General features: G+C 41.3%; 1 long non-coding RNA gene across 1 annotated transcript; it reads right to left on the reverse strand.

Moving 5' to 3' along the window:
- Positions 1 to 332: 332 nt before the first annotated feature.
- On the reverse strand, positions 333 to 25659 carry LOC111093892. The gene is made up of 4 exons (XR_005383598.1): positions 24988 to 25659; positions 19452 to 19610; positions 1557 to 1656; positions 333 to 623 (listed from the first exon to the last, which is right to left on the reverse strand). It is a non-coding gene; the product is annotated as an uncharacterized LOC111093892 (long non-coding RNA).
- Positions 25660 to 26561: the final 902 nt, after the last annotated feature.

A 26561-nucleotide genomic window follows, 5' to 3' on the forward strand; every position in this document is an offset into this window, starting at 1 on the left:
CTATGTAAAGTGCAGAGAGCCAGATGAAAGAAAATGCAACCAGGTTGCACGGTGAAGTGTCAGTAGGAAAGGAAGTGCTGTGGTGGGTGCAGAGCTGGTTCCCCTGGGTGTGTGTTTGGGGGGGTTTCATTGGAGTTTGTGAGTCCAAACCAGGCGGTTCCTCTCTCAGGCTCAGGGATGGTGTTCTAGACGCTGGTGAAGCTAGGGAATCACCCTGCTTGCCCTCTATCGTTCGTGCCTACGACATGAATTTACTGAGCAAGACTTGGTAGGGACTGCAAACTTGAATACCGGAGGAGGGAACAAGCAGGCCATTCCACCCATTGGCTAATAGGTTTTATTGTACAGTATGGATGGCAACTCCTTCGAGGCAGAATGAGACAAAGATGAGCATAAAAAGTCCCTGTCTTCTGAGAAGTCTTAATCTGGAGAGTGGGGAGAGTTCTGTAGAAATATCCGTGCGGTGTTAGTGTTCTGAAACAGATCCGTTAAGTGCTTTGGAAACCTTAAGTTCACAGAATAATCAATCTTTACTGCCCTTAACAGAAAAAAAAAGTGTACTGATCACAAACTGTCTTCTCTTGGTATTTCTTAAGATGGTGGAGTTGCACTAACTTCAAGACCTGAGAAATGAAATATTGATATAAATCCATCATAAAGTGTAATGTGGCCTAATGAAAAGTATACTTAATCTTAGAAATCTTGTGTTTCAGGCTCTCCCTAAGGAAGGGAAAAAAACCCTTCCAATGTAAACTAAATTGTCAGTTGACCTCTTCCCAGCCGGCCCTCCCCCCAGAACATGGGGCTTTTTGTTTTGCTTTGTTAAACACTTTAAGTAGTCTCCACACCCAACTTAGGATTTGAACTCCCAACTCCTAGATTGAGAGTTGCACACTATACTGATGAAACCAGCCAGGGACTCCTGAAAATGTTTTTTTACTTTATTTTCCTCTCTCAGAACACTGCCTTTCCTACTACGCCTAGGAGAACTCCCTGAGAAAGTCCCCTTTGAAAAGTCCCTGTAGATACTTAAAAATAAGATATTACCACCTTTTCTTTCTTTTCTGACCTGCTTGTTTGATGTCATTGTCATTTGACCCTCAAGAATCAACTGCCAATTGGTATGGCTTAAATTTTTGGTTAGAGAAACAAAGGGGAAAAAGTATAGTCTTTTTTTTTTTTTTTTTTTTGAAAAAGTATAGTCTTAAGCGTAAAGATGGAAAATGGGTGATTCAAAGGAGTGTTTGGAATAAGTGAGGCAAAATTGTTCCTTTCCTCCCTCTTCTGCTTGAACATCTAAGGCCTATATCTATACTGTCACCTGGTGAGGATCAGCTTTAAAACCCAGACCTATGTTAGGTAAAGTCAGATCAGTATTGCTTTTTAGAAACATTTCCAAACTCAATAGTTATTATAACATCAACCATTTCCACAGACTTTTACTAAGTGCAGAGGATTTTCACAAACTCATTTACTCTTTGCAACAACCCTGTGGTATAAGTATCATCATTCCCATTCAGCACAGAAGCATAGTGAAGCTCAAGGTGATTAAGTACCCATGGTGTCTCTGCTCAATTGTAGCAGATGCAGGATTCTGATTTAAGTTTTCCATCTCCAAAGCCAAGGTTTTTTTTCACAACAGAATTCAGCAAGCCACTGTGAAATGTTAGAAGAGATAAAGTATGAGGGACTACTCTTAAGAAATTTATCATCACTTACCTGATCAGAGGGAGGAAGCTATTTTACTTCTTCGTGATTTCCTAAGCAAAGGACATATACAGCATGCTAGCAGATGGAGCTTCTTTTTAAAGTTTCTGGGAACCATTACCTTGGAGAAATGCTAGGATCCCATTTGATTTTAGAAAAGCCCCTCTAGGTTTATGAAGGATAGATTGGAAGAAAATGAAAGTGGGCACAGGGCAACTAATTGATAAACTGTATGAATCCTAGGAGAAATGATAAGAGCTGCAGGAGTGGAAGAAAGGGTTACGTTAAAATTTTAGTTCCGGGGATCCCCGGGTGGCGCAGCGGTTTGGCGCCTGCCTTTGGCCCAGGGCGCGATCCTGGAGACCCGGGATCGAATCCCACATCAGGCTCCCAGTGCATGGAGCCTGCTTCTCCCTCTGCCTGTGTCTCTGCCTCTCTCTCTCTCTGTGACTATCATAAAAAAAAAAAAAAAAAAAAATTAAAAAAAAAATTTTAGTTCCTAGGGTGCCTGGGTGGCTCAGTTGGTTAAGCATCTGCCTTTCACTTGAACCAGGATCCCAGGGTCCTGGAATCAGCCCCTCATTGGGTTCCCTGCTCAGCCTGCTTCTCTCTCTTCCCCTCCCCCTGCTTGTGCTCTCTCTCTCTCTCCATCAAATAAATAATATCTCTTAAAAATATTAAAATAAGGGATGCCTGCATGGCTCAGTGGTTGAGCATCTGCCTTTGGCTCAGGGCCTGATCCTGAGGTCTTGGGATTGAGTCCCTAGGGAAGCCTGTTCTCTGTCTGCCTATGTCTCTGCCTCTGTGTGTGTCTCTCATGAATAAATAAATATTTTAAAAATATAATAAATAAAATTTTAGTTCCTTAGTTGCATTAGTCATACATCAAGTGCTCAATAGCCACATGTGGCTAGTGGCAACTATATTGCACGGTGCAGATATAGAACGTTTCCATCATTACAGAAAATTCTATTCAACAGTGTCAGTCTGGACTCTAGATCAGGGGTTGGCAAACTACTATTTCTGCCCTACACAGTTGGGGCCACTTAGAACAAATACCACTGACTGGGTGGCTTAAACAGCAAACATTTATTTCTCACAGTTCTGGATGCTGGGAAGTCCAAAATCAAGGTGCCAGCAGATTCAGTGTCTAGTGAGAACCCTCTTCCTAGTTTGCAGACAGCTGCCTCCTTGCTGTATCTCACAATGTAGCAGGTGTGGGGACCATAGGCATTTGGGCCACTTCTTCATGTAACCCACTTGTGCCTTCAGGGCCTGCTGGGCCCTTTCCATTTGATTATGGAACGCTGCTATCCACACCCAACTTTATGGCTTGGTAAGTCAGATAACCCTCAATTTATGATAGATAGCTCAGGTCTCATGGTGACTGGGTGACCCATTCAGTCTCTACTGAGTCCCAGTAGCAGGCCAAGAGCTGGTTCTCAAAAGAAAAGTAGTTACCTGCAGAAGACGGTAGGGTTTTTTTCCCAAAATTCTATGGGCCTGCACAATAATTCACCATAGAGCCCTAATCAAAGGCTCCAAACAGCACCCCCATCAGCAAAATATACTTCGAGCACCATCGGATCTGCTGGATCATATGGCCTAACTGGCAATGTAGTTAGCACAGCAGACTGGCCCTGTCACAGAGCCCTCTCTTGTTCTAGGGCCCATATAAAACTAGCATCAATAAATGGGACGGAGTGAAACACCAAAATGAGGAATATGTTGCCCCAAAATCCAAGAGACCCACTAGGCATTGTCCCTCATTTTTGTTTGTAGGAGGCCAGATGCAATAATTAATTCATCCTTCACGTTAGAAGGGATATCTTGACATATAATAATACCACTGGACCCCTAGAAATTTCACTGAAGTAGAAGCCCCAAGATCTTTTCGGGTTTATTTCCTGTCTTGTGACATGCAAATGCCTTACTAATAAGTCTAGAATAGTCGCTACTCCTCGCTTACTAAGTCCAATCAGCACAATGTCATCATTGTAATGAACCCGTGTAATACCTTGTGAAAGGGATGAGTGATCAAGATCCCTGTGAGCTAAATGATGACATAGGGCTGGAGAACTGATATACCCCCAATGTAGGACAGTGAATGTGTATTGATGGCCTTGCCGGATGAAAGCAAGCTGTTTCTAGTGGTCTTGACTAACAGGTGTCACGAAAAAAAGCATTTGCCAGATCAATAGCTATGCAGCAGGTACCAGGGTGTGTGCTAATTTGCTCAAGCAAGGAAACGAAATCTGGTACAACAGCTGCAGCTGGAGTCACCACCTGATTAAGCTTATGATAGTTCACTGTCAGTTTCCAGAATCCATCTGTCTTCTGTACAGGCCAAATAGGGAAGTCGAATAGAAGTGTGGTAGCAGTAATCTCTGCAATCCCTCCAGGAATGGGCTATAGATTTTTGGCTTACTATTTTTCCAGGTAGAAGCAGTTCCAGGGCCTCCCACTTGCCCCCTTCCACCATAAGAGCCCTCACTCCACAAGTCAGAGAACCAATGTGGGGATTCTGCTGGCTGCTAAGTATATCTGTTCCAAGTGTGTATCCCAGAACTGAAGAAATAGCCACAGGATGGAGTTGGAGACCAAGTAGGCCCACTGTGAAACAAACCTGAGATCAAACTCCACCAATCATCTGACCTCTGTAAGCCCCTCCTGTGACTAGTGGGCCACAGTGGCATTTGGGTCTCCTAGAATCACTGTTAATTCAGAGCCATTGTCCAGTAGTCCCCAAAGGGTCTGTTTATTTCCTTTTCCCTGGTGCACAGTTACCCTAATGAAAGGTTGGAAGGTCCCTTTGGTAAAGGCTAGAGGAAGATTAACTATGAATTTTTGGTAATGTCCCAGCATCCTTTCCCACTAGGGGAGGTGGCCTCCCCTTCCTTTAAGGGTTTCTAGGGTCTGTAAACTGGCTGGAGTCTGAGAACTGATTGAGGGCCTATGACTCTCTTTTCATGATTCAGGCTAAACTTTTGTTGACTTAACCAAGAACTTTTCTACTAATCCAGCTCAAGTAAGAATTTAGTAAGCTTCCTATTTCACCTCTAGGAACACCATGAGGAACTAGCCAGTGACATAGGTCTGTATAAGTCAGACTATTCTGATTGTCACTTTGACTCTGCTGTCCATCATGGTAACCATGCCCACTTAATCTTGAGCAGTTAAGTGCTGCCACTTGGCCTCTGCCACCTTAAGATCCAATTACTCCTCTTTCATTAGTTTTCCAAGTCAGTGGCTGCAGTTCCCACTGTAATGGTCTGGCCTGCAGAGAAAAGTGATCACAGAACTCTTCAGGATGCCAGGGCTCCCTTCATAAATTGCTATGAGTGAATGTGTCTCCCCAAACTTCATTTATTGAAGCTTTAATCCCCAATGGGATGCTATTTAGAGCTGTTGGGAGGTATTTAGATCAGAGTGGAACCTTCATTAGTGGAATTAGTACCCCAATAAGAAGAAACAGGAGAGAGAGAGATGATCTCTCATTGTCATGTGAGGATACAGCAATAAGGTGGCCATCTGCAAACCAGGAATAAGGCTCTCACCACACACCACATCTGCCAGCATCTTGATCTTAGACTTCATAGCCTCTAGAACTGTGAGAAATAATTGTTTGTCCCTTGAGCCACCCAGGCTGTGGTGTTCGTTATAGCAGCCCAAACTCACCAACACAAGCCCATGGGCCAAATCCAGCCTGCTACTTGTTTTTGTACAGCTCTCAAACAGAAAATTGTTTTTACATTTCTAATGATTGTGGGGGGAAAGGGGATCAAAAGAAGGATGGTTTTTGGTGACAAGTGAAAATTAAGTGAAATTTAAATTTCGTTATCTATTAAGTAGAGTCCTATTGGAAACAGCCATGCCCATTCATTTATGTTTTGTCATCTATAGCTGCTTTTGTGCTGCAAGGGCAGGCCTGAGTGGCTGCAACAGACAATACAAAGATCTAGTCACTATGTGGCCCTTTACAGGGAAAGTTTGCTGGCCTCTGTTCTAGATCACTGACCACCACAGCTACCACCACGCCCCACCCCTTGTTCTGGACTCTTTCAGGATAGTTAATATGGCACACACACTGTCCTATACCTCAACTAGACTGTGATCACTCTCATAGGATCCCATGTGGTAAGACAAAAAATCCTAGATCTTTTTTTTAAGATTTTATTTATTTATCATGAGAGACACAGAGAGAGAGAGAGAGAGAGGCAGAGACACAGGCAGAGGGAGAAGCAGGCTCCCCGCAGGGAGCCCGATGTGGAACTCGATTCCAGGATCCCGGGATCACACCCTAAGACTAAGGCAGACACTCAACAGCTGAGCCACCCAGGCGTCCTAGACCCAGATCTGAATACTGGTCTCACTACCTCACAAAGTGAGCCACCCTGGGCCAGTAATTAAAATGTTTCCAGTTTGAGTTTTATAATTCGGGGAAGAAGGGGCAATAACAGCTTATAAGATTATTGTAAAGTCTTAAAAGGCCAAATGTAAAGTCTAAAAACGTCCTCCTGTTTATGTTTTACCTTTATATCGTGGTGGCCCTTCACCTAGGTTTGCTCAGTAAGTGTTATTGAGTATGCCTAATACTCAACAGGTTTTAAATGCTTGTTGAAGGAACAAATGCTTGAATATTTGGATGAGTGAGGCGTAAAATTCTAGTGCGTCCTGAAAATTAGAATGACAACAATGTATAGATCTGCTTTCTCTTTTCTTTGAAAGTAGTCTACTAAAGCCAAATGCTTTTTCTAAACCAAATAGTGTTGAAACTGAAAAGACAGTCTCTGGTCCTGCGGCCTCTCCTCTGCTCTCACAGTAATCAGTATGCTAATCATATGCTAATCCGTGTTATCTTCCCTTGTACACCTGTGGGCGGCACCATACACGGCCTGCTGTATCTCCTCAGGTGTTGAATAGTAGAAACACCGAGCATTAAAGCTGGAAGGGCCATTAGATATCCTGTGACCATGCTGCTGAAGAAGCCAAGGCAAAAGCAGTTTGAACCTCAAGCTCCTATCTGCATGGGACATCGAGTCCAGAGTTTTTTTGCCTTGTGCCATAAAGCCTTACTTCAAGCATACAGGTGCTCAATAAACACTTAAAGATACCATGTACTTTCCATCCAAAAAATATGCTTTTGCTCTTTAGCCCTGCGGTACCTAGAATTGTCATTAGAAGCATGGCTGTGGAATCAGACAAACTTAGATTTGAACAATGGCTCTGCGACTCCTGAGCTATGTGACCTCTTTCGATCCTGTCAGCTCCATCTTCAAAATAAAACCTCAGTCGTGGCTGCACCACGGTGAGCATGCAGGAGATCATCAAGATACTAAACCAAATCTGACGTTTCTTACCACCTCTGCTCTTACCTGCCTGGGCCCAGACACCATCATTCCTCTGACTGCTGCAATAGGCTCCTGAGGGGTCACACAGCTTCTAGTCTTGCTCCTCTCTGGTATCTTTTCCACCCAGTAAGTAAGCTTTTAAAACTTTAAATCAGGGGCACCTGGGTGGCTCAGTCAGTTAAACGTCTGCCTTCACTTCAGGTCTTGATCTCTGGGTCCTGAGATCAAGCCCCTGCATCTGCTCTGCAGGGAGCCTGCAGCTCCCCCTGCTTGTACTCTCTCTCATTCTCTTTCTTTCTGTCAAATAAATAAATAAATCTTTACAAAACAAAAATAAGAGGGGCACCTGGGTGGCTCAATGGTTGAACATCTGCCTTTGGCTCAGGTTGTGATCTCTGGGTCCTGGGATCAAGTCCTGCATCAGGCTCCCCACAGAGAGCCTACTTTGCCCTCTGCCTATGTCTCTGCCTCTCTCTGTGTGTTTCTCTCATGAATAAATAAATAAAATCTTGAAAAAGAAAAAGTTTAAATCTGATCACATCACTGTCCTGCTCAATTCCTCCTGTGGCTTCCCATTACATTTAGAAAAAGAGCTCAGAGGGGCTACCTGGGTGGTACAGTTGGTTAAGCATCCAACCCTTGGTTTTGGTTCAGGGTCCTGATCTCAGGATCGTGAGATCAAACCCCATGTCAGTCTCTGCACTCAGCATGGAGTGTGCTTAAGACTCTCTCTCTCCCTCTCCCTATGCTCCCTCCCCTGCATGCTTTCTCTCTCTAAAATAAATAAATAAATCGTAAAAAAAAAAAAAAAAAAAAAAGAAAGAAAGAAAAAGAGCCCAGAGTTTTCTCTTGCTCTTCTGCTCCAGCTACACTGGCCTCCTTGCTTTGTTTTCCTCCTTTACACCTCCTGCTTCTCTGGCTAGGAATGCCTTCCCATCATTTTCTTTCCTTTATCCTACTTTTCTTTTCTTCATAACACTTCAATGCATCAGACATTATGTGGTGGACATATGTGTTTGCTTTGACACCCATCAACTTGTAGTTCATAAGATCCATGTTTCATTGTTTTGTTTCCTGCTGCATTCCTAGTTCTTAAACCATTATGTGCTCAATAAATATGAAATTATTTACTCTCTCTAATTAGGGATTTCCTAATCTGAAAAATGGGCATATTTACCATAAAGTGGTTGTAGAAAGTTAAATAAAAATGAGGGTAACTTCTGGGTGGCTCAGTTGGCGGAGCATGTAACTCTTAATCTGGGATTTGTGAGTTCAGCCCCACATTGGGTGTAGAGATTACTTGAAAATAAAATCTTAAAAAGAAAAAGAAGTTAAATAAAAATGGGGGACGCCTGGGTGGCTCAGCAGTTGAGCATCTGCCTTTGGCTCAGGGCATGATCCTGGAGTCCTGGAATTGAGTCCCACATTGTGCTCCCTGCATGAGGCCTGCTTCTCCCTCTGCCTGTGTCTCTCTCTCTCTCTCTCTCATGAATAAATAAATAAAATCTTTTAAGAATATGCCCATAAAAATGAATGAATGAATGAATGAATGAAATAATGAGCGGCTCAGTCTGTTAAGTGTCTGCAAGCATCGAGCTCCCTGCTCAGCTGGGGGTCTGCTTCTCCCTCCGTCTCTCCCCCTCTCCCTGCTCATGTTCTATCTCTCAAATAAGTAAAATCTTTCTTTAAAATGAAAAAATGTATATAAACGGTAGAGCACAACAAACACTCACTAAGCGTAGCTGTTATGGTTGGTCACTTGCTTTGTTATTCCACCACATGCTATTATTATGCTTAAAGAGAAATAATCTTCCTATCCTATTTCTAAAGGACATGCATTTTTAAAAATTATGAGGTCATCCTTACTTTTGAAAGTTAGCATTATACATTTTTAAAACTTGTATAAGCTCTATCCAAAATATTTAGTGTTATCTGAGAATAGATTTTTGCCTGTATGTTCCTAATGTATTAAACAGTGTCATATTGGTTTTATGTCAAATCTTAATTGTGATGCCCTATTTATGATAGATAAGGCTTCCATAATGACATGAAATGCCAACAGGAGGCAGACCAAAATACATAATGGGGAACAAGCAAAACTTGTGAACAGGGATGAAAAGTTGGGGGAAAGTTATGTGACAGAAGCATCCAATGAAACAAAATTTAATTTAATTTTTTTTAAGGATTTATTTATTTATTCATGAGAGACACAGAGAGAGGGGCAGAGACATAGGCAGAGGGAGAAGCAAGCTCTTCGCAGGACCCCAATGTAGGACTCGATCCCTGATCCTGGGATCACAACCTGAGCCAAAGGCAGACGCCCAACTGCTGAGTGCCACCCAGGCGTCCCAAAAAATTTAATTTTAATATTCATCCTCAGTAAATCTGAAATACAAAATTGCATAAAGATTTAAATAATGCAGAAATACATATGAAGTAGAAAGTCCATTATAAATCCATACTTTCTATGTCCCCAAATAATCATTATTAACAGCCTATTATATATTCTTATTGATTTTCTATGTACTGACATACGTGTAAATGTGTATATCTCTTTTGTCAGAATTGGTATTGGGGGGCACCTGGGTGGCTCAGCCTGTTAAGCATCTACTTTCGGCTCAGGTCATGATCCTGGGACCTAGGAATGATCCCTGAGTGGAGGTTCTCTGCTTTGAAGGGAGCCTGCTTCTCCTTCTCCCTCTGCCTGTCGTTCCCCCGGCTTGTGCATGTCAAATTAATAAATATGTCAAATTAATAAATAAAATCATTAAAAAAAGAAAAAGAAATGGCATTGGATTATACATACTCCTCTGCAACTTTTCCCGCCTAACAGTATGTTTCCACATCAGAGTGCCTAGTTTCCTTCCAGTTCCTCAAACATGCCAACCTGGGCTTACCTCAGGGCCTTCCATACAATCCTAGAATGTTTTTTCCCACATTTTTCAAATCTAGTTCCTGGCTTCCCTTTAATTTGCTGTATAAATGTTATTTATGTGCACAGATTTTTTCTGATGAATTTATAGAGTTCTCCCATTATTCTCTATAACTGCACAATATTTATTTTGCTTGGAGCACGTACCACAGTTTGTAATTATGTGTTTGCTCATTTTGTTTTCTTGCCTATTTTTTCCTCTCTAAACTGTGAATCTCACAAGGACATGAACTAAATCTGTTTTTATTTCTTACTGGATACTCAGTGCCTAACATAGTGCCATGTACATAATAAGCTCAATAAATAAATGTTAGAAGAATAAAAACATCGTATAAATAGTGCACCAAAAAAAGTGTATTTGATTTTTCATTTCCTGTACATAATGGATAGAGCATCAGTTTCATTTTTTTTCCACAGTTCTCATATACTCTTAGTCAAGGAACAATACCATAGTTGTCTTGATTTGTACCTGAGATTTGTTTTATTTTGGTATGGTAAGGTGAGAGACACAGAGACAATTGCTTTTGAAAGAAGAGTTTATTATTACAGCCTTCACAGGGAAGGGGCATGCCACACTATGCAGAGCCATGTGGGGAAATACCAGGGTCAGTTAGGAGACAGAAAGAGTGAAAGAAAAAGGAAGGCACAGAGCATTTATTGTGGTTTCTGCAGGAAGGAATAGATAGACAGTATAAGTAAGTTTGAGCAAATTTAGGATTGGATATTTAGAATAATTTTGGCAGGCTCTTGTCTATAGTGGTGGTCTCTAGTTGTCCAATGCCTGCCCTGGAGTTTAGTGGCTTTTAGTGAGATAAAAGAAGTGGTTGGGGATATAGACTTTGGGTGGGTTGGTTTGCATATGAAAGGCACAGTCACACAGGAGTCATTTGCTGTCTCTAGGAACAAGCTAGCCCTGGGAGGGGCTCCTCTGTCACTAAGGCCATCATGATGGCAAAGCCTCACAAAATACACAAAATAGAAAGCACGATTAATGCATTTCCAAATTAGGTATTATGAAATTCATTCCCTGATTGAACTCTTCAGATGAACTATAAACCATTCTTACCATGTGGCATTTTAAATACACTATATGTTTACCCAAAGCATAGTATAATATACACTGATTTTAGAATGATTTCTGCTATGATGATTTAATCCATATAGTTTAGTCAAATAATTTGTGTAATATTGCCATATTACTTTAATAAATGCTTGGGTTACTTATTTGAAGTATTTTTATGGAAATAAAACATTTAAAAGCTGATAAATTTCTTTTCGCCAATAAGATACTATTTAATCCATAACTAAACTACCTCTGACTCAATATAGTATTTAAGAGCCCAGAAGCAGTCTATTCTTTGTAAGTGGTATGGAACATTTTGTAGGGAAATTAAATATCTGTGTGTCTGTCTGAAAGAATCTTTGTCTAGGAATGCAGGAAGACAGGCAGAGCTTGGAATCTAGAGTTAAGGACCTGAGTTTAAGCACTGGGCCTACTCATTTCTAGCCAGGTGCTCTTAGGCAATTCATTTAACCTTTCTGCATACCAAGTTCATCAACACTAAAGCAGAGATAACAGTAATCTTTACCAGATGAACTTGCAGGGAGAAATCAATTACTGTAAAGGTGATGGTCTTTATAAAAGTGTTCAGTAAAAAAAAAAAAGTGTTCAGTAACAGCAGTGCACTATGTACATGTGTTTAGAATTTATTCTTACAGCAAGATACTGCAGGGACTTTTTCAGAGTAAGAACTCTGAAGGTTTTTTGTTGTTGTTGTAATTGTAGAAATGTTCAAGGGCAACATTGGAGGAGGGAACACTAAAAATTGATTCAGGAAAAGAGTAATAATTCACTGTCTATTTATATAGTGAAATTTCAGATTTGAAGGGTACTTTCCATCAATGGACTTCAAAGAGCTTTGAAGTGTTTATTTATTTTCATAATATTTTGAAGTCAGTCAGGCTAAAGTTGTCATCATCTATTCTCTGAAAGGGAAACAAATTCACAGCAAGTTACATAACCTGCTTGAGTCAAAAATAGAGCCAAGTCTTTCAATTTTGCCATGGAGTGTTCAGACTGGAGATTGTAGCTTCGTACAATAGGCACCTTTTCTGCTGGAATCATCTAAGATTTGGTTTTATCAAAATACTTAACTGGAGCAAGCAATTAAAATATAGAAAAACTGTTATTGTCAGGGGGTACCTGGATAGTTCAGTTGGTTGAGCCCTCAGACCCTTGGTTTCAGGTCAGGTCATAATCTCCCAGTCAGGAAAATCGGTTTCTGGAGCCCACATCAGACCTGGTGCTCAGTGGGGAGTCTTTGCCTTTTCCCTCTAACCTGCCTGTCCCCACCACACCCCATGCTCACCCCCACTCACACTGTCTCTCTCTCTGAAATAAGTAAATAAGTCTTTTTTTTTTTTAAGGTACACTCTTTTTTTTTTTTTTTTTTTTTTTTAGATTTTATTTATTCATTCATGAGAGACAGAGAGAGAGAGAGAGGCAGGGACACAGGCAGAGGGAGAAACAGGCCCCATGCAGGGAGCCCGATCCCAGGACATCAGGATCATGTCCTGAGACGAAGGCAGATGCCCAATTGCTGAGCCACCCAGGCATCTATCTCTAAATAAATGTCTTAAGAAAAAAAAAAGAAAAAGAAAAATCTGACATCAAATAATTAACTCATCAGCAAATAGGACACGTCAAGTGCCTCTAATATTCAGGCATTTGGTTTACACTTAATGAAGTTAAAACCCTACATCCTGGGATCCCTGGGTGGCTCAGTGGTTTGGAGCCTGCCTTTGGCCCAGGGTGTGATCCTGGAGTCCTGCGATCAAATCCCACATCAGGCTCCCTGCATGAAACCTGCTTCTCCCTCTGCCTGTATATCTGCCTCTCTCTGTGTGTGTCTCTCATGAATAAATAAAATCTTTAAAAACAAAAAACAAAAACAAAAAAAAACCTACATCCTCTCCTGAGGTCCCAGAGTGACCATTCTTGTCTACTCTGGACCACTCTTCTCTCTCCTTTCATCTAAAGAACTGATATCTTCACACTCTTCTCTAAAACTTCAGATTTAGAATGAAATCATAGGACCAAATTCAAAGCTCCTTCTTTGGCTTGCAGAGTCTCTATTTTCTGACTCTAAAACACCTTCCTCTGCTTCCAACTACCTTTATGCTTAAACCTCATTGAACTTCTGGCCATTCAGACACAAGCTATGCCTTTTCCCTGCTCTGCCTTTACACTGAACGTGAATTCCACCTACAATAGTAATAAGAGATTGAGGGAAGAAAGAGAAGACTATGCTTGTTGAATACTTACTGAGTGCTCTGCATACAGTATCCTATCTAATTTGCACAGAAAACCCATGAAGTCGGTGCCTCCATTTTGCTAATGAGAATATTCATTTTAGTGGGATTAGGTAACCTCCTTCAGGGTCATACAGCAAGTGTAGAGCGGGATTAGCTTTGGAGCCAAAGTCCAACTCCAAGATCCACATTCTGGCCTTTTCAGTATGGGTGACTCTCTTCTTCCACTGTTATCACCTGGCATTATCCTTCAGATTCCATTCAACATTTTCTTCCTTTGGCCTACACAGCCTCTCTCAGATGTAGTTAGCCGAACGGTACTCTGTTTATACTACTCAACGAGTATATTTTTAATTGAGATATAATTTACATAATATAAATTCCATCTGCTTGGGATGCCTGAGTGGGTCAGTGGTTGAATATCTGCCTTTGGCTCAGGATGTGATCCTGGGGTTCTGGGATCAAATCCCATTTGGGCTCCCTGCAGGGAGCCTGCTTCTTCCTCTGCCTATGTCTTTGCCTCTCTCTATGTGTCTCTCATGAATAAATAAATAAAACCTTTAAAAACAAAAATCCATCTGCTTAAAGTATACAACTCATGGGGCCCCGGGCAGGCTCTGTCAGCAGAACATGTGACTCTTGATCTTAGGGTCATGAGTTCAAGCCCCATGTTGAGGGGTGAGTTTACTTAAAAAAATTAAAATATTATAATAAAGTGTAGAACTCAGGGACACCTGGGTGGCTCAGTGGTTGAGCATCTGCCTTTGGCTCGAGGTAGGACCCCAGGACTCCTCTGCATGGAGCCTGCTTCTCCCTGGGCCTGTGTCTCTGCCTGTCTCTGTGTCTCTCAGGAATAAATAAATAAAACATTTAAAAAAAAATAAAGTGTACAACTCAGTGTATATTCAAAATGTTGTATGGCCATCATTGCTATCTAATTTCAGAATATCTTCATCACTCTAAAAAGAAATTTTGTAATCATTAAGCAATCATTCTTCTTTATACCTTCTCTGCAATCCCTGGCAACCACTAATCTGCTTTTTCTTTCTTTAGGTTGCCTATTCTGGACATTTAGTATAAATGGAATCATACAGGGGTGCCTGAGTAGCTCAGTCAGTTAAGGGGCCAACTCTTGATTTTGGCTCAGGTCATGATCTCAAGGTCTTGGGCTTGAGCCTCACATCAGGCTCCCTGCTCAGTGTGGAGTAGGCCTGAGGATTCTCTCCCTCTGTCCCCCCGCCCTTGCATGCTTCCCTCCCTCCCCTGCCTAAGTGAATAAATCTTAAAAAACAAAATAAGGGATACCTGGGTGGCTCCTTGAGTTGAGTGTCTGCCTTTGGCTCAAGTTGTGATCCCAGGGTTCTGGAATTAAGCCCTGAGTTGCACTCCCTGCTTAGCAGGGAGTTTGCTTCTCCCTCTGCCCCTCTGCCCACTCATGCTCTCTCTCACATAAATAAATTTAATCTTAAAAAAAAAAAAAAACTAAAAACTGGGATGGCTGGGTGGCTCAGCGGTTAGGCGCCTGCTTTTGTCTCAGGGTGTGATTTTGGAGCCCCGGGATCGAGACCCACATTGGGCTCCCTGCTTGGGGCCTGCTTCTCCCTCTGCCTGTGTCTCTGTTTCTCTTTCTGTGTCTCTCATGAATAAATAAATAAAATATTTAAAAAAAAACCCTAAAAACTAAAAACCAAAATAAAATAAATTGAATTGTATAGTGTGTGGCCCTTTGTGTCTGGCTTCTTTTTACTTAGCTTAATGTTTTCTTTTCTTTTTTTTTTTTTTTAACTTAATGTTTTCAAGATTCACTCAAATTGTAATATCTTTCAGGACTTCATTCCTTTTATAAATAAATATAATTCCATTTTGTGGATATACCATATTTTGTTTATCCATTCTTCAATTAATAGACATTTGTTTTGGTTTTACTTTTTAGGTATTATGAATAACACTTCTATGTACTAGTTTCTGTGCAGACATATGTATTTAATTCTCTCAGTTATATAACTGGGAGTGTAATTACTGGGTCATATTCTCTGTGTCACATCTTAAGGAACTGTCAAACTTTTTCTTTTTTTTTTTTTTTAAATTTTATTTATTTATGATAGTCACACAGAGAGAGAGAGAGAGAGGCAGAGACACAGGAGGAGGGAGAAGCAGGCTCCATGCACCGGGAGCCCGACGTGGGATTCGATCCCGGGTCTCCAGGATCGCGCCCTGGGCCAAAGGCAGGCGCCAAACCGTTGCGCCACTCAGGGATCCCTGTCAAACTTTTTCTAAAGCAGCTGCAGCACTTTAGATTTCCACTAGTCATTTATGAGGGTTCCAACTTCTGCCCATCTTTGCCAACACTTGTTATTACCCACCATTTGATTATAGTTAATCTAGTAGGTGTGAAGTGTATCTCATTGTGATTTTGATCTACATTTCCCTAATGACTGATCATTTTTTTCATATTTTTATTGGCCATCATATGTCTTCTTCAGGGAAATATTATTTCAAATTCTTTGCCCACAAAGAAAGTGAGTTTATGTATCTTCTTATAGATTAGTTTTGAGTTACTTAGATATCTGAAAACTAGCATCTTATCAGATATATGATTTGCAAATATATTCTCAAATTCTATGAGATGATTTTTCACTTTTTTGATGGTGTCCTTGAAATAGCAGTATTTTGGGGGGCACCTGGGTGGCTCAGTCAGTTAAGCATCTGACTCTTGATTTCGACTCAGGTCATGATCCCAGGATTGTGAGATTGAATGTTGCATCAGGTTCCAAGTTAGGCATGGAGTCTGCTTAAAATTCTCTCCTTCTCTCTTTGCACCTCCTCTCTCAACCCCACGTTTGCATGCCCCCTCTCTCTCTCCAAAAAAAAAAAAAAGAAAAAAATATATATTAGTGTTTTTAATTCTGATGAAGTTCAATTTATTTTTTCCTTTTGTTATTTGTGTTTCTGGTGTCAATCCAAGAAATCATTGCCTAATATTAGTTTACAAAGATTTACAATGAAAAAAAAAAACCCCCAAAACAAAAAACTAAACAAACAAAAAAACCCCAAAGATTTACAATGTTTTCCTTTAAGAGTTTTATAATTTTAGCTCTTACATTTAGCTCTTTAATCCATTTTGAGTTAATTTTTGTAAATGGTTAGGGTACAGGTCCAACTTCATTTTTTTGTATATGGATACCCAACTGTTCCAATATCACTTGTTAAAAACTAAAACAACAATTATTTCCCCCGTTTAAATGGCTTGGCCCTTACCCCATGTTTGTTTGTTTTTTGTTTTTTTTTTTAAGATTTTATTTATTTATTTGAGAGACAGAGAGAGAGAGCATGAGTGAGAGGGGAAGGGCAGATGGAGAGGGAGAAGCAGACTCCCCACTGAACAAGGAGCCTCACTTGGGGCTTGATCCCAGGACTTGAGCAGAGATTGACTTGAGATCATGACTTGAGCAGAAGGTAGACACTTAACCAGCTGAACCACCCAGAAACCCCCCTTACCACATGTTTTTAAATAAATGTTGACACATATCTACTATTGTGAACTTCTTGGGGGCAAGTTTATTTGTATTCCTACCTCCATGTCAGGCATGGAACCATGACATAGTAAACCCTCAATAAACGTGTTCAATGAATGAGATGCTGATTGGAGATTCCTAGTGTCCACCAACAAATACCAAGTGCCATAGACTTTGCTGGAGAGATTTTATACCTAAAGAAACTTCACAGTCCAGTGAATTTTTCAAACCAAAAAGGATCAAAGGGGTCCCAGAATCCTATGATTCTAGACTGGAATGGGTCTTGGAGATCACAGATCCACCCCTCCCCCCCACCATTTTCCAGCAAGAAAAATCAGACCTTGAATGGCTACATAGCAGTTGGTGGCCTATCTCATGTAAATTTGCTGAGGAACCCAGGTCTCTTTGAAATTACATTCTATTACAAGTTAACAAAGGATTTTTTCAGCGAGTCCTTGATAAAGCATTTTTTTCAGTTAGTCCTTGATAAAGTCCGTTCCAGATGAAAGACAACTGCTTCTGTTTTATACCACACTTATCTTCTGAGATAACTGCTATCAGAGATGGAAAACAAAATTCCTCCACCCTCGCTGTACATAATTACTCTTTTCTCTGAATTTCTGTGGATCATACTTGCTCTTCCACAAGATTAGCAATTTCTTCTGTACTGCCCTATTGCTTTAGATTGTTACATAATCTTGAATTGTTATTTATCACAGATTTATGTGTGACCCTCCTAAGTAGACTGCTCCAACTAGACTTAGGGGCAAAAAATTGGATATTACATGTTATTGTATGAAATATAGAGCCTTGTATCTAGGGAACATGCAGTACATGTTTCTCGATATTATTTGTGTATTTAAATAATTCATGTTTAAAATAAGAAGCTAGTTGGCCTCAGTGTCATTCTGTTTTCCCCCCTTCCACAGATAATAAGGCAGCTTACTCAGTTGCTCAGGGTGAGAGGCTCTAAGGAAAAACACCTCTCATTTGGAAATATTTTAGTGCCTCTCCACTTGCTTTCCTCAAGGAATGGAGAGACTAGAGACCCAATAATTTGTGCATATATATATATATTTAGATAGTTCTTAATATTACTATTACAGTTTTAAAATTCTGTTAAAAGAGTAAAAAAGATTGGTAGAATCTTCCCAAGAACTGAGTAAATTAAACTAATTCTCAAGGGAACTCTGAACAGTAGTTTTAGATTACTGAATTGGAAAGTAGAGAAAGACACCGTTTCTCTTATCTCAAGCTTGCTTTCTAGTTATGAGATGGAGAAAGAAGATGGAATTATCTAGCCTCATATCTAGCCTCATAGTGCCTTGCAAGACATAACCAAAATCTTGGGACTGTTTGAGTTAAAATTTTATTTTATTTTATTCTAAAGAGGTTTTTTTTTTTTTATTTTTATTTTTATTTTTTTTTTAAGAGTTTGTTTTTTTAAGTAACCTCTACATCCAACGCAGGGTTCATATATAACCCTGAGATAGAAGATCTTGTGCTCTACTGACTGAGCCAGCCAGACACTCTGATTTAAAAATTTAAATTAAGACTGAATAAGAGGTTGCGAAACGAGAAAGAATGAATATGTCAGGACTTGATACTCAGTATACTGTCATACATCTATGGGAATACAGTGAGCCTATTAATTGATTGTGATGAGAAAAAATTATGTGTGGGTTAAAGTGATTCTCTAATTACAACAAATCCAGACAGCGTTTTCATATGTGGTTAGATCATGGAAAACAAACAAATGAAAAACAAAAAACAAAATGATGAATGTTGAGAAGTTAGTTTTTTTTTCATCTTCCAGAAATCACTCATTCCCTGTTTCAAATTCATGATATTTAAAAATTATGCTAATGAATGAAAAGCTTTGGAGCAATGATAAAATCATTATCATTTCATTATTATTTCACTTCTCCGGACTTCATTTGTAAAACAAGGCCCAGACCTTGTTTTGCTCCTCAAGCTCATCAGTAGACCAGCAGCATAAGGATCCCTCAAAAGCTGGTTTGAAATGCAGAATCTCAGTCCCATTCCACACCTTTTAATTCAGAATTGGAGCTTTAATAAACTCTCCACTTAATTCATATGCATATTCAAATTTGAGAAGACTGACTGAGATTATATAAAGGAACTTCTAGCTAGTAAACTCTATCAACCTGTGATTCAAGTTGGAAGGTTCCAAGTTAGGTAAAATGAGAGTGACTTCCTTACAAGCTGTGTTTGACTTGAGCAAATAGATTGCTCAGCAAGCTGAACTAACTTTTCAGGTCACAGCTTTAACAGCTCTAAGGCAAACAGAAAATGAAGACTTGCTCTGCTGGTTTGGTGTTGCCAGCTTCCTTCCTCTTTCACTAAGATCAATTTTAGTATTTATGTGGACATAAACCAATGTAAAATTATTTAAATATCAAACTAAATGATTTGATGGATGTTGAACACCTAGAATTTTCTAAACACTAGAAGAATTTAAAAGGTAAGATTTCTGCTCTCGAGGTACCTAATAAAGATAGTAGCTTTGCTTTAAAAGTCTCAGTTTCTGGAGCCCTTTGCTGACTTAATTATAGACTGATTTGTAATTTGTTAATATCTGGAAGAAGAAACCATACTGATTCAGTGAAATACCTCACGTTCAAGTTGCAGGATGATAAGCACAGTGTGCAGATGAACTAACAGGCAGTTTTATCTCTGGAGTCTTGCTCCCATTGACATTGTATATGTGATTAAGTAGCTGGAAATCATTATAGACTATGAGTCCTGCTTTTTCCTCTGATTTCTCTGGGCCTGAAATAGAATACAGTTTAATTCAAGGTCAGCAGAAATGGAATAGGAAGTAGGCAGAGGCTATAGAGAAAATGAGCCAATCGTCCATGGCAGGGGAGAGAGGCTGGCAATCTTGTTGGGGAGAGGGGTTGACTCCAGAGACTGTGAAAAAGAACTGGGTCACTGAAAAGGCCAGTGCTGGGGTGAGTGAGAGACTGGAGCACTGAGAATTTACTAGATAAAGTTTACATTTTCTACTGAATGTGCCAGCCTCAAGAGCAGGTTTGCTTTTTCAAATTGGAGGGTGGCTTACATTTAATGGTTGACTGCTATTAGCAACAGCATCCTGGGTAGGCAAACATCATTAGACAATGATACTTCTAAACAAAGTTTCTGTGTGTTGATGGAAGCTCTTTCAACATGTTGTTTCACTAGTCAACCTTGTGCCTTTCAATCTAGCCAGACACAAGTGGGTTCTTCTGGTTCTCAAAGAAGACAAGGTAGTATTCATGAGCTGTTGCAATGATTCTTCTTTATCAACTTATTGGCACACAGCTTGCTATTTTGCATTTTTCCCCCTCTTTATTGGTATAGGTCCTGACATTCTATTTGGATTATACCTTTCTTGAAAAGGAGACAACAGTGCCTGCCTCCAATTAACCTTACAGGAGTTAATTATGTTGAGATTTCATAGGCCTCTGAGTATTCAGCAACTTTCATTAAGTAAATGTTTTATAATATCTTGCATTACAGACTCTTTTGCTCAGTGGGATTTTCCATCGATGGCTCATTAAAACAAACCTCTTCTTTCGTGTGTTTTTCTATTTACAGAGTGCTACTTTATATTTTAAGAATTAAATAATTAGTCCAGCCTCAGGACATCCTCATCAAATAAAACAAAGACTTATCTTTGTCTTACAGATGAGAAAAATGAAGCAAAGTGGTATTGTTTGGCATCACTAGACATTATTGAGAAACTGATATGGGCTAGGCATAGGGGACACAGTGATAAACCAATTAGTTCCAGCCTTACAAACATGCTGGCAAGAAAATAAACTATGATACTATGCAATGCATGCTATATTTGTTATATAAACAGAATGCAGAACAAGAAAGAGGAAAAATGAAGAGAATGGACTATGGAGCAGAAGTGAGTTTGTAAATGGTTCCTAGAGAAAGAGAGCAGCAGTCGGCCAGGACTGGTGGGGAATGAGTTTGGGAGGGGATTTCATTCTGTATATATGCAAAGACAGGGACATGCTGTCATCAATATAAATAAATGGCCTTCCTTTTCTGTGAATGTCAAGGAACATGGCATGAATCTTAAAATTATTTTAAGTTCAAAATGAAGACATTTTATTTTGTAAAGGTCTTATCTTTTAAGTAATCTCTATACCCAACATGGGGCTTGAACTCACATCCTGAGCCCCAGCCAGGTACCCCCAGTGAGGATATTTTAAATAAGTTAAGGCTAAAACTGCTATATGTCATTATCTATAGTGTGGGAGTGAGATTGGGGAACATAATGGGGATAAGTTTGCCAGGCAAGAGTGAAGGGAGTACCCAGATGACTCAGAGATAAAGTAGGCCATGTCAACGGGGCAGTGAGAGGGCAAAGAAGAAGGGAGAAGGAAAAGTCTTGGGGCACTGTCTGTTCTCCCTTCTAAATCAGCAAGGTTAATTAGCACAATAAGGGACGCCTGAGTAGCTCAGTGGTTGAGCATCTGCCTTTGGCTCAGGTCATGATCCTGGGGTCCTGGGATGAGTCCTATAACAGGCTCCCCACATGGACCCTGCTTCTCCCTCTGGCTATGTCTCTGCCTCTCTCTCTCTCTGTGTCTTTCATGAATAAGTAAATATTAAAAAGGAAAATAAATTAACACAATAAAAACTAAACTCTCTCACTAACTTCAGCTGTCAGGACTCCAGTCAAGGGTTTTGGTCTAGGCTTCTCTTGAAAGTTAAGCACAGGGATCCCTGGGTGGTACAGCGGTTTGGTGCCTGCCTTTGGCCCGGGGCGTGGTCCTGGAGACCCTGGATCAAATCCCATGTTGGGCTCCCGGTGCATGGAGCCTGCTTGTGTCTCTGCCTCTCTCTCTCTGTAACTATCATAAATAAATAAAAATTAAAAAAAAAAAGAAAGTTAAGCACAATAATGTGATATTAAGACATGATCACACAGGACCCATGTCTATTATTTATTATCTCATTCACCCTTTTCCCAGCAGGTTATTTTTGCTTCCCGTTGGGACAAGTACTCTTATAATCAAGAAATGAGAAAATGTTGGCCAAAATATTTTAAATCTCTTAAGCCCGTGGATTTGAGCATTAATTAATTTTTCCTATTAAAGTTATGTCAGTGAGCTAAAGGCAGGGTAATTCAGCCCAGTGCTCACTGCTTATCTCTTCAGGTCACAAAGTCCCCTCTCCACTCTCCCAAATGATCAGGACTTGCAGTTTAAACACTTTTTTTCTCCTTTTAATGACATTATCCCATGCTCAGTGTAATCACTGAAGAATGCTAGGTTAGGAGCAGCAGATTTACCCGAAGCTGAGGGTATTAGTAAGCACCATTTTAAATATTACAGGAAGAACATGGGCTGTGGGAGACTTGGTCACAGCGTCTACGTTGATTTTTACATTTTGTACCATTTGATTCTCAACTGAGGAAGAGGCATCAGAAGTACAGTAGCAGGATTTATTAGTTAACATAAAGAACACGGCAAACAAATTTTCATACTTGATCTTTACTGCAAGCCACCCTGGTGAGGCTAATTAAGACTTAACATAAAGGTCAACCTCTTCTGATTATTTCTGTTAGAGCAGCTCAATCTAGAGAAAGGAAGTGAAATTTTCCTAAAGATATGATTTAATGTGATGCCAGGTTCCTTCCTTTTAGATCTTTTTGCAGAGTCCTGTTTTCTTTGAATTAAAGAGATGACTCAATAGTTTTCAAGGTTTTTCTTTTTTTTGTTACTGAAAAATAACATCATTTCTGTAACCTGATCCTCCTGTAGGCATAACTCTTTGTGCCTTTTATCTGTTTAAATTGCATCACATTGATTTTAAAGACTAATGTCAGAGCACTTCCAGAATGGAAACATGAGGAGCTCCCTATATATTCTCCCCAGTGAAACAACCATAACTGTGAAAATTTTTAATAAAAAATAACCATTGAGTCATTTGTGCCCTAGGACAGTCAGGAGCAATCATTTGCCAATTAGTGGAAGCTAACAGCTAGGAGTGATATCAATAAAGGCAACCCAGCCAAAGGCTTGCTAGGAGATGAGGGAAAGAAAGAACCTGACTGAAACCATTGTCATGCCCCAGGAGAGGGAGAAGGAGTCAAGGTGACAGTGTGCATGCCAAAGCACTGAGGAGACATCAGACCCTGTACACTGTGGGGGAAATAAACTCTATTGAACTAGTCTGGCCAAGTCATTAAACAAATAAAGAAGTGAACAACAATGACAACAAGCCTTGGAGCCACTCCGGAACAGTCTCCAGAGTTGCTACAATGGAAATGTACAGTTTGCAACAAAAAAATAGTGAGACATACAAACAGGTAATTGAGATGCATGCACACAGACACTGCCTTGAGAGGACACAGATGTTGGGCTTAGTAGACAAAGACTTCAAAACAGTTCTCACAATTATGTTCAAAGAGCTAAAGGAAATAATGCTTATGAGTATGGATCCAAAATTCCTCAACAAAATACTAGCAAACTGAATGGAGCAACACACAAAAAGGATTATATGTTATGGCTAGTTGGGATTTGTCCTAGGAATGCAAGGTTGGCCTACACCCAAAAATCAAGTAACACCATATCAATAGAATAAAGAGTAAAACTACATGATTATCATGATAGAGAAAAGGCGCTAACCAAACCCCAACATTCTTTCAAAATAAAAATAGTTTGGCGCCTGGCTGGCTCAGTTGGTAGAGCATGTGACTTTTGATCTCCGTGTCTTGAGTTCAAGCCCCATGTCGAGCATAGAGTTTACTTTAAAAACAAAGAAAGTCAACAAACTAGGAATAGAAGTTCCTTAACCTGATAAAGGGCATCTGGAAAAAAAAAATCTAGAGTAATTATCACATTTGATGGTGTAAGACTGAAAAGTAGCCACATAAGATTGAGAATAAGACAAAAATATTCACACTCTCCTCTTTATTCAACATAGTACTAGAAGTCCTAGCTAATGCAGTTAGGCAAGAAAAAGAAATAAAAGGTATTCATTTTTTTTTTTTTTTAATTTATGATAGTCACACAGAGAGAGAGAGAGAGAGAGAGAGAGAGAGGCAGAGGGAGAGGGAGAAGCAGGCTCCATGCACCGGGAGCCCGATGTGGGATTCGATCCCTGGTCTCCAGGATCGCGCCCTGGGCCAAAGGCAGGCACTAAACTGCTGCGCCACCCAGGGATCCCATAAAAGGTATTCAGATTGGAAAGAGGTAAATCAATTTGTATTCTATATATACATCTTATTTTTTATTTTAAGATTTTATTTATTTGAGTATTTGAGTATGTGAGAGCAAGAGTACAAGAATGAGTGGGGGTGGGGAGTGGTGGTTGGTGTGTGCAGAGGGAGAAGTAGGCTCCTGCAGGCTGAGCAGGGAGCCCAATGTGGGGCTCAAGCCTGGGACGTGGTCCTGGGCATGACCCGAGCCAAAGGCAGATGCTCACCCAACTGAGCCACCTAGGCGCCTCTCAATTTGTATTCTAAAATGGCATAATCTGGTATATAGGAAATTCTAAGGGATCCATCAAAACACCATTAGAACTAATAAATGAGTTCAGCAAGCCTGTAGGATACAAGGTATATGCAAAATTAATTTTCTCTACACCACCAATGAATAATCAAAAACTGAAATTAGGGGCGGCCCCGGTTGCGCAGCGGTTTAGCCCCGCTTGCAGTCCGGGGTGTGATCCTGGAGACCTGGGATCGAGTCCCATATCGGGCTTCCTGCAGGGAGTCTGCTTCTCCCTCTGCCTGTGTCTCTGCCTCTCTCTTCGCGCTCTCTCTGAATGAATAAATAAATAAATCTTTAAAAAAAAAAACTGAAATTAGGATGGGAATGTAAATTAACACAGCCACTATGGAAAACAGAATGGAAGTTCCCAACAAAATTAGAAAAAGAACTATGATAACATGCAGCAATCTCAGTTCTGATTATTTAGCCAAAGAAAACAAAAACACTACCTTGAAAAGATATCTGCACCCCCATGAAGCATCATTTACAATAGCCAAGACATGGAAACACATATTTACTATTTATAGATTCTTACTGATGACAAATTTAATATAGGCAATAAGCCTCCTGTGAAAATGAGGCCAATGAAGGATTTTTCAAACCGCTAAGAAATAAGGACCCAGAAGAAACAGGTGTTCACACCTTACCTTTCTTCAGTCTAACGCTCTCCCAACTGAGCTATCTCGGCCGCTTCGCCTTACCGTTCTAAATTCCCATTTCCCATACAATGCAAATTTCCTTTCCAATAGCATTATATAATCTTTCAAATTTGTCACAAGCATACTACATTTTCTATGAATCCAATTAAAACTTCACAATCTCACTTCAGAAATAGTTTATATTCCACAGCTAATTGATTCATATTTAACATGTGGATGTAAGTCCCGAGTTCTCAAAACTCTGATACCAAGGTCTTTCAACAGTTTTTATTAGGAGTCTATAATCCACGTTTGTAGCAGTTAAAGGACATCACCGCAGACGAAGTGTCAGACATAACTCTGATGAGTCAATCCTCCAGCCCTATTTTATCACAGTAAAGCAGGTTATAGTCTTGATTATTTCAACCTTTTTTAGCATGTGCTGGTGCCAGGACCAAAGCCGGAGCTGGATTCATTGCTCCTTGTAGTTGCACTATGTGCCAGAGCCAAGATCAATGGAAGATCAGAGACTAAGCTACAAAGACGGATCCTTTATACTGTCATCTTTGGCTAGCCAGTGATAGAAAAGAATAGAAAAAAAAAAATAGTGCTGATGGATGGCTCGGATAACCACTGTGCACCTGTGCCAGGCGATGGCGATATACCAGGGCCAAGGTGCGGTGGGGGGGGGGGGGGGGGGCTGCAAAGGAGGCAATGCCGGTCTTCCACACCTTCTAGCTGAGTTTCCTCCTTTACTACATTTGTTACATATGTTATTAAAGTCTTTCCATAAAAGAGCGTGTGCCCAGCCGGTTGACCAGCGTCTCGTCCTCCAAAAAAGGCACCGTGCACTGGAGCTGGTGCATGCAGCTGGAAGGGGGACTGCATCGGGGAACCCACTGTAGAGATGGGGACGAAGCCCAACCGCTCGCCGCGACCTCAGGTGCCCACGCTGCAGCCGGGGTTCCAGGCGGGCGAGCCCCTGGCCGAGGCTGCGGGGGGCGCGCACGCGGGGCTCGGACTCGGGCGGCTGCGCGGGGGAGGCCGGGTTCCGACGCCGAGAGCCTCCAGGCCCGGCCTCCCACCGGGACTGCAAATCCCAGAAACCCGGCCCAGCCCCGCTCGGGCCGGCGGCGGGCGGGACCAAGTCAGGCCGCGGGGTGAGATGCCGCAGCCCGGGCCCCCGCCCGTGTCCCCCGTGGGGAGGGCGCCCTTCGCGGACAGCTCTGGCCTTCCCTCAGTCGCGGGGGCCGCGGAGGCCCCTCCCCGGCCCACCGATGTGCCACCCGGCGCCGCCATCCTCCCGCCCCCCTCTCCGCGGCCCCCGTGAGGATGGTTCGGCCCGGCGTCGAGGCTCCTGGAGATGCTCGGATGGTCGCGCCCGCCCTCCCCCGGAATGTGCGCCTTTGGAGCGGGCGAGGTGGGAGGGCCCGGAGGGGAGGCGTGCTGGGCCCGGCGGGAGGAGCCGCGCGGTTCCGGCTGCCCCGGCCAGGCGCCCCTCGGGTCGGGCGGACCGCGCAGGTGGCCGAGCGGGAGGCCGTGCGGGAGGCCGAGCGGGAGGCCGAGCGGGAGGCCGAGCGGGA

Source organism: Canis lupus, chromosome 34, assembly GCF_011100685.1.
Source record: "Canis lupus familiaris isolate Mischka breed German Shepherd chromosome 34, alternate assembly UU_Cfam_GSD_1.0, whole genome shotgun sequence".
Lineage (NCBI taxonomy): Eukaryota > Metazoa > Chordata > Mammalia > Carnivora > Canidae > Canis > Canis lupus.